Consider the following 9,300-nt stretch of genomic DNA (forward strand, 5'->3'; position numbering starts at 1 on the left):
GGGGAAGCAGAAGAGTTGGGCAAGGAGAAAGCCTGTTTGAAAGAGTTGGTATGGTCACGTGACCTTCCAATATTTGTCATTCATCAAACATATGCAACGATGTAGCAAGACACAGAATGACCTCAGGACAGTTCAGAAAACACTGGGGCTGCTCATCCTAAGTCCTGAGTGTAAAGTCCCAGAAAGAATCTGCTATTGGGATGATTGCAACCTTAGGAATGATACCGCTCCAGAGATTCTAGACAAAACCAATGGCGAATGAGCGCGTTCCTAAGGAACTCTTAGACTATGGCGTGAAGCCCTGGTGTGGGGCTACACCAGGAGGACCAGATCCTGCTGCAGCGGAAGGGCAGCTGCCAAGGTCATGTGGAAGGAGGCATCACAGGTCCAGGGGGCCTGGAAGGCAGAACACAGAGCTAAAGAAGATCGTTCTCCAACTGTGAGGTTTGGTCTCCGGGAGACCGGGCCCATTGTTTCTTCTTTGCCTTGTCTCTTGTTTGGAACGGGACTTTCTGTCCTCCGCCTTTCCCATTGCTGTGTTTTAGAAATACGCAATGTGTCTGATTTCACATGCTCATAACAGAAAGGCGCTTTGACGTAAAACCAATCCAGCCTCCATTTTGTCTCACTCACATCTAATTCAGGTGAAATTAGAGACAGTGAACTTCGACTTTTGAGCTGACGCTGGTATGGCTTAATACTTTTGAGGATACTGGGACAAAGACAGGAGTTTGGGGGTCACAAGAAGAATATGGCAGATGGAATGTTTGTATACTCTGAAGGTTATATGTTGAAATCCTGACCCTCATGGTGGGGATATTAGACAATTAGGAGTTAAGAGGTAAATGGCTTATTTGAGATGCTAGGGAGCCAGCATGCTCCTTCGGCCAAGGCAGGGCAGGGAAGACATCTTTATTTAAGAGGTGAGCCCTCACCAGACACTGAAGATGTCAGAACCCTGACCGTGGACTTCACAGCCTCTTTTTCTTGTTTGTAATCTACATAGTCAGGGATATTTCATTACAGCAGACCAAAAAAACAAACTATTCAAAAAGCTTCTTCAGAAGTCACAGACCACACAGACAGGGTTGGTGTGGGACGTCCTTCTGCATATGTGTTGCTTTTACTGGTTGATGAATAAAGCTGTTTTGGTAAATGGCTCAGCAGAGTAAGGATAGGTGGGAAGTCCAAACAAAGATACAGAGAGAAAGAGAAGGCAGAGTCAGGGAGACGCCATGTAGCCAGACGCCAGAGAAGCAAGATGTAAGGTAACAAGTCTCAAGCCTCGTGGTAAATTATAAACTATAGAAGTGAGTTAATTTTATACTTATAGATAGCCAGTAAGAAGCCTAAGACATTGACCAAATAATTGTAACTGATAAGCCTCAGAGTGATTATTTCATAAGCGACTGTGGGAATTAGCAAGCAGGACCCAATGGGTAGAGAAAAACCAGTCCAGGGGGACTGAAGAGACAGAGAAGAGTGACCCAGCAAGAAAGGGTTTCTTTATATAGCCCTGGCTGTCCTGAAGCTCTCTCTATAGATTGGGCCTCACAGAGATATACTTGCTTCTGACACCCAAGTACTGGGATTAAAAGCGTGTGCCTCCTCACCCAGCGGATAGAGTACTTTTATGTGTATGTATGTAAAACCATGTTCTGATGGGCAATCAGGAATCACACACACACACACACACACATATGCCCATGTCATTTTCTTCTTTATTGATATTTTCATAGATTATTTTCAAAAATAAAATTAGTTTTCTTCAAGGTCCTATTGTGAAATAATAAACTTAAAAGAGAGGGCTAACAATAGGTTTCAAAACATATATGAAATGTTTAAAAGGCTAGAAACTGAATGATATTAAAAAAAAAAAAAACAAGGTACACCTATGGACAAAACCAAAGACCCACCTTGTGTATGTTGCACATCTAGGCTTGGCAGTAGTCCATATTTCCTGCCCATGTCTCTGCCTCTGTGGATATTTATGCAGAAATGCAGCACTGTTGGTTTGAATGGCCCCAACAGCCTTACATGTTTGAATGCTTGGCCTATGGGGAGTGACACTATTAGTAAGCATGTACTTGTTGGAGTTGACGTGGTCTTGTTGAAGGAAGCATGTCACTACAGAGGCCGGCTTTAAGGTCTCATATGCTCAAGCTACCCCCAGTGTGGGACACAGCCTACTTCTTGTTGCCTGTGAATCAAGATATAGAACTCTCAGCTACTTCTCTAGCATCATGTCTGTCTGCATGTTGCCATGCTTGCCACCATGATGATGATGGATTAAATTTAAGAAACTATCAGCCAGCCCCAATCAAATGTTTTCCTTCATAAGAGTTGCTATGGCCATAGTGTTTCTTCACAACAATAGAAACCCTAAGACAGCAACTTAGTACAGGTTGAAGTAAATGCTAAGACTTTACAAAGCTGACCCAAAAGGAATTTTAATGAGCTAGGTATTCCTGAGTGGACGCATTTCCAAATGTTCAGCTGTGTAAAGAAGAGACTGTGAGTGATGGGTTTGTACTGTGTTGCTGGGAAGGGCTCTGAAGACCAGATGGACCAGAAGATCATTTTTTTTGTCACACGTTTATTTACAATTTTATTTAGTAATAAGAGTTCAAGAGTTTAATCCAATTTTCAGTTCACATCTCCTAAACAAATTTCATTCTGTTAAAGGGATGAATTAAATATCCTCATTTTTTAAGAAACTGGTGCCTTAACAGTGAAGAAAGGAGCAGCAAATCCAGATCCAAAGTACACAGTCATCATCGGCAGTAACCGCCACTTGTTTTCCACTGAAAATGGCAAATTCTTCCCCGGACCCTCATCGTAGTGGCTGTGATGAACCACAGAGGTGGTGAACCTCTAAACACTGTGGCCCAACATGGCACCGCGGGAAGCTCAGAGAAGGGCACAGAGGTGGAAGACAGAAAAACATGGACCAGGAGATCTTTAAATAACAAGGAAGCACGCCATGTCAGGAAGTGTCCTCCTCAAAATTCCTACTTCCAGAATTTCCTTCCTTGAGTGCCTTAACTATCTAATCTTGCTAATTTTTCTAAATTCAGATAAAAGCACATGGTATCCCAGCTATAGCTCTAACTAGGTACTTTCTAGCTTTTTTTTTTTTTTTTTTTAAATCATCCTTGCATTTATTCCTCTGAAAATCCCAGCGGCCTTCAGTTCACCTTGCTACCACCTTCTTAGGCTCTCGTGAGGGCAAAACTTGACATCTCGCCAATTTCTCTCTCACTCCTGCGACATAATAGGTATGTGGGAAGCTCACAGCTTTCCCTGACACCACGTGTCCTGGCCATCCACTTCCTTACTTCCTGCTCACCGCATTCTGGCTGCGTGAGCATGCCAGTGGGAACCTGGTTTGGAAGCGTGACCTCTTCATTCCTCATTGCTAATCCAGAAAATGCTTCTCAGGTTTCCCCTACATCAGATCTCAGGAGAGACTCTTGAGATCAGGGACTTGCCCTTCAGTGTTCCCTCCTGCTGACCTTAGCAGCATGTCAAGTTCTCAGCTTCCCTCTGACCCCACAGTGCCTTCTCGGGCCACGATTTAGTAATTCCTCCCTTTTCTGACCTGAAATATGTGATTTCTTCCCTTCAACGCTCAGCTTTTCCTCTCCCCTCACTCTGCCCACCCCATGTAGATGAGATCATCCACACCCACGTCAAGTCCTTCTCTCTCTGTGGTGCACACCTCTCTCAGGAGGGTCCCAGGCCTCCTCCCAAAGGCATCACAGCCATGATCTAAATTTATCACCACACTGAGTCTCACTGTATTGGACGATGGCAGACAATTGTTCTTAGGTTCATTTCTACCTTGCATGATTCATTTTTTCTCTAACTTCATATTTAAATCAAGGAAGAAAACATAATAGAAAATATCTCTAGACTAAAAATAAGGAGTACTTCTACCAAACGTTACTTATATACATGTAGATGATATCATGAATACCATTACTTTGTTTGATCACTTAAAATCAATGAAAAGTAAGTAAGTATAATTTGGAGTCCATCTGAAAACAGTTTTATGCAGAAAGGGTTCTCTGTAAAGTTTATTCAAGACTTTGAAGATGTCTTTATGTGACTTCTTACCTTGTGTGTTTACAATATGTGTTTGGGGCTCCCTTACAGAGAACCCATTAGAATTTGTAGAGAGTAGGCAGCTGCTATTGGCAGTCTGTCTGTACTTAGGAGAGATTCTCCACATTTTCCATGACTAAAGTCTGTAGACGAATTTGGACAAATTAGATCAGTTGTTACCAGAGATACGATTGCCTGGTTTCCCTCCCTAAAGTCAACAATAATCTTAGCTGGTTCACATCCAACTCCAGCTGATAGGGAGAGGGAGGGGTTACAGGACTGTTGTGCCGGAGGAAGATCGACTTGATTTAGCATATATCAACTCCAATGCAAGATCATTACAATTGAGTCTAACAATAATTTCCCTCAGCATAGGAGAAAAACCAGGGCAGATAAGAAAAAAATAGAGACATCCTTCTCCATAAGAGTGAACACAGGCCGGAGTAGCAGATATCCTGTTTTATGTCCCAGATGCCTAACATTGGGCTTGGCATACAGCAGGGGCTCAATATTTGCTTCATGTGCTGTTATTTGAGTATCATATCATTTTTAAATGTCACAAAATATTATTCTTCTTTTGAAAATGTCAGCCACTTAAAATGTAGACACCATTCCTCCCTCTTAGAAGGGCTTCATTTGGCCCATAGCCGGCCACCTGCTCAGCTGCGCTAAAGTCCTTGTACGTGATGACAACCTGAAACCATCCTCATAAGCAATGCCACCCAAGAGTTTCTCTGAGCACCATGCTGACAATAGCGTCACTGTGCAGAAGGTCCCTGTGGCTCCATACAGACTGGAGCGTCAAGCACATGCTGATTGGCATGAACGCAATGTGTGCTCATGACGGAAGCCAAAGGGCAGGCTCAGTCATTTTCCTCCATATGGTGCAATGCCCAGCTGAGCCAGGTCCCCCAAGGGATCTACCCTACCCCACCCCACTCCTTTGCCAGCATTGTTCTGTCTACCTAAACTGCTCTCTCGGCCCTCATACTTATCTCTTCCTGTGAGAAGTCTTCCCTTTTCTTCTGCCTTCCTCCCCGAATCTAATCTACCCTACATGCTCTCCAGCCAACTGTAACTCTTCCCTTAGCGTTGTGTTTCCTGCAGTAGATGCCGTATTTTAAAAGTATTAATAGATCCTGTTCCCTATAATAATTATGTAGATGATCTCCTGCTTCATGACTTAATCAGCTCAATGTCAGAAACGGCATGCTCTACTCTTAGTGAAGTCCCTGCTAGGAGTCTACAGTGGGATTCAATGAATATCTGTGAAATTTAAATGAACAGCCTAAAATGGCTCAGAAGAGAATCACTTAAGGAATTTGAAAAGCTCTTTGCAAATTCACAAAACAAGAAAATAAGCAGTTTTCATATTTCAGAGTCTCTTCTAAAATGAAGCTGTAGCTAATAGGAGAGAAAGAAGACACTGTTTCTTTTATTAAATTGACTTCCTATTCATCCTATAAAAAAAGGTTTTTGAAAAATCAAGTTATTGAAGCTTGATTAACTGTTATAATTGGCTATAAATGAAAGGCTCCCAATTAGCTGTGAATTGAGTGACGGCAAAGGCATCTTGTCAAGACAGACTACCTGGACCCTAAGAATAGCTAGAAGCAATTAACCACATGTGTTCCCGAAGCACAGCAGAGAAAGTGAACTTAAGCTTAGCTGAACAGGTCAGGGAGCAAATCCTCTGTGCTAAGAAGTGGAAACCACCAAAGTATAATCACTAGCTACTGAGAGAGGATCTGGCCATTCACAGGGACTGCTAGAACATTCTGGCTTCCTTCGAATTCGCCTTATCTTCCTTTACCTAATACCAAGTGGTATTTATCTCATTCCTTCTGGGACCATCAAGATATCACCAAATAATAGTAAGAGTAGTTCATCGTGTAAGCCCAGACTGGTTGCTAGAAGCCAACTACCTGTAGTAGTAAAAAGAAAGAACCTTTTCCTTGTCTCACGCACGCTCCTTGCCACTTAGCACATCTGTTCTGAGGCCATGTGGTGCAGGGGTGGTGTCCCTACACAGGAGGCCCGTCTTTGGCTCACCTCTAGCAGCATGTCATATAATTCAATTAGATTCCGGCACTATCAACTGGAGTTAGAGTCAGACCCCAGAGTTTAAGGGTTCAAGGCTATTACATATGTCAAATGCTAATTGCTATTTTGGGATTCAGAACTTCTGACCAACCAGCTATATGTTAGAACTTCTCATGATCCCTGCTTCAGGTGCAGACGGTTTCTAGAATGGCCCACAGAACTTAACAGTTTACTTACGTCTACCCATTTATTACAAAGGGATATAGCATTCAGATAGAGACGCCAATGGTAAGATATGGGGAAATGGGCACAAAGTCTTGGGGTATTTGCAGAGGCACCAATGCATAATAAAGCTTAATCAAATCACAGATGATGATCAATAGTTATTCATTAACCCTCAGCTCCTTCAGGTCAGGGAATCTCTAACCAATAATTGGTTCCCTGGTGGCTTAGTTATTTTTCCATCACTGTGATAAAACAACACCACCAAGGCAACCTTATAAAAGGAAGGGGTAATCTGGGCTTCCAGGAATTCATCGCTATCATTGCAGGGAAGCCTGGCAGCAGGCAGGCATGGCACCTGGAACAGAGGCTGAGACGTCATATCCTGCACAGCAACACGAAGCAAAGAGAGGAAACTCGAAATGGCACTTGTCTTTAAACTCCCAGAGCCTCTGTCCAGTGACATGTCCGCCAGCAAGGCCACACCTCCTTTGTCTCCCCAAACAGCATCACCAACTGGGATCCAGCAGCCTATGGGGGGAGTTCCCACTTGAACCACACACCTGTTAACCATCTAGGACCCTCGCTGTCAGTCACGTCTTTGCTGTACATAAAGATGCTTCTCATTTCCAAACGTTCATGTGTGGGGAGCTATACTCCAGAAAAGGGATATGGAGAGTACATGGGGACAAAGATCCAAACTATTTCTTGTTATGTCACAGTAGCCGAGATGTGAAAATTTTACTGGAGTGTGTGTGGCGTTTCTGACCCAGTTTGCTGGGAGATTTAACAATGAACACTGAATGTGTACTTATGGCTTTTTTTTTTTTTTTACTTTCAATTTGTTTGACAGGCGTGCTACTATTTCAGTGGGTGGAGTTACAAAACAAGTAATAAAATGTCCAAAGACAAACAGAGTGAGATCACTAAAAGACTGTGAAAGTTAGCTGAACAACGTGATTGGGTAGACTGAGGCCAGGTTAGTGAACAGTTGCCAGCTGACCTCATCACAGGAAAGCATTTATTGGGAAAGACATTTCAGGTATAACTTACATGCCATGTAAGTAGTTATCTTAGTTGGGGCTTCTAATGCTGTGAAGAGACATGGCAACTCTTAAAATGGGTACTCTTAAAAAGGAGTTAAGTTAAACATTTAACCAAGTAGCTTACAATGCAGAGGTTTAGCCCATTATCGCCATGGAAGGACATGGTGCCATGCAAGCAGACACGGTGGTGGAGAAAGAGCTGAGAGTTCTACATCTTGATCCACAGGCAACAGGAAGTTAACTGTGTCATTGGGCATAGCTTGAGCAGAGGAGAACTCAAAGACCGCCCCCACAGTGATGCACTTCCTCAAACAAGGCCACACCTCCTAATAATGACACTCCCTTTGGGAGCCGTTTTCTTTTAAACCACTACAGTAGTCAAGAGTAAGTCGGCTTTTAAAACAACATGCAGCCTACTGTGGTGTGCAGAGGCAGAGATGTGGATTGCAGAGTTAGACAATATGAAGCTCCTTGAAAGACTGGTTCCAGAGTCCTGTGTTAGCTAGATGTCTGGACAAAATGGAATCAGAATGAAGGGCTGTAGAGACACTCTGAGGAGAGTTTCATGCAGCTGTGGTAAGCCAGCATCACTCTAAAATTCTGTGAGCAACAAACTTTGAGTCTTAACTAGTAATTATTTTTTGCCATTTTCCTTTTATTGAAATTTTTTCTCACACTGTATTCGGATTCTAGTTCCTTTCCCTTTACTCCTCCCAGTTCCTCCCAGCCTCTCTTCCATACTCATCTATCCCCTTTCTGTCTCTCACTAGAAAACAATCAGGCTTCCGTGGGATTATAATAAAACCTAATATGATAAAACAAAACCAACACATCAGAATTAGACAAAGCAAACAAACAGAAGGAAAAGAACTGAGGAGGCACAAGAAACACTTAGGAATCTCATAAAAACACTAAACCGGAAGCCATAATAAGCAAGGGACCTGTGGGGTAAAAAGAGAGAAGAAAAAATATGTGAGTAAAATAAAATAAGAATAAAAAATAAAAATAATACACTTTTTTTGTTTTGTGTTAAAGAAAGAGTCCTGACATAATTTTATGAGGTAAGGAACCTCCAAAGATGCCACTGATTTCATTTTCTTCTGACCATCTATGCTGGGCATGCAGCCTACCCTTAAGAGCAGTTTGTTTCCTTAGTAGGAGTCCGTAGGAGGGAACTAAATTTTCATTTGTAGGTGGTTATCAGCTGGAGATAGCTTCTGGACTAGAGATGAGGGCATGTGCCCACTCTTTCCAGCTCTAGGACCCCATGCGATGCAGACCCATGCAGACCCTGCGCATGCTCCCTCTCTTCTGTGAGGTCATATGTGCCTCAATCACGTTTATCTAGAGAGCCTGTTTTGTGCTACTTCAGCAGCCCATATGCTAAGACTGGAAGAATACAGAGAAGATTAGCCTGGCCTCTCCACATGGATGGACACAAGTCTGCAAAGCAATACATAGTTCCCACAGAAGAGGCAGAAAGAGTGCAAAGCCACAGGGGATGGAGGACACCAAGAAAACAAAGTCCTCTAATAACTATTAAGAAAAGAATGAGTGTGTAAGAAAACGGGGAAATGTACTGGTTTTCTAAGCTGCTTTTTACTTTACTAAAACTTCATTTCACACCTTTGATTTCAGCACTTGGGAGGCAGAGGCAAGCAGATCTCAGTGAGTTCGAGGCCAACCTGGTCTACAAAATGAATTCCAGGACAGCTAGGACTGTTACACAGAGAAACCCTGTCTCGAAAAACAAAGAAACTTCATTTTATTTAATAACTATTCTAGGGCTGGAGAGATGGCTCAGAGGTTAAGAGCACTGACTTTCCTTCCAGAGGTCCTGAGTTCAATTCCCAGCAACCACGTGGTGGCTCACAGCCATCTG

At 42.9% G+C, this 9,300-nt stretch overlaps 1 non-coding gene and 1 pseudogene across 1 annotated transcript; one reads left to right on the forward strand and one right to left on the reverse strand.

The window, feature by feature from the left end:
• Positions 1-2,702: 2,702 nt before the first annotated feature.
• On the reverse strand, positions 2,703-2,895 carry LOC130889197 (cytochrome c oxidase subunit 7C, mitochondrial-like; annotated as a pseudogene).
• Positions 2,896-8,778: 5,883 nt separating this feature from the next.
• LOC130889258 (U6 spliceosomal RNA) lies at positions 8,779-8,883 on the forward strand. Its single transcript, XR_009058526.1, has one exon. It is a non-coding gene; the product is annotated as a U6 spliceosomal RNA (small nuclear RNA).
• Positions 8,884-9,300: the final 417 nt, after the last annotated feature.

The sequence above is a fragment of the Chionomys nivalis genome, chromosome 17 (assembly GCF_950005125.1).
Source record: "Chionomys nivalis chromosome 17, mChiNiv1.1, whole genome shotgun sequence".
In the NCBI taxonomy this organism is placed as follows: Eukaryota; Metazoa; Chordata; class Mammalia; order Rodentia; family Cricetidae; genus Chionomys; species Chionomys nivalis.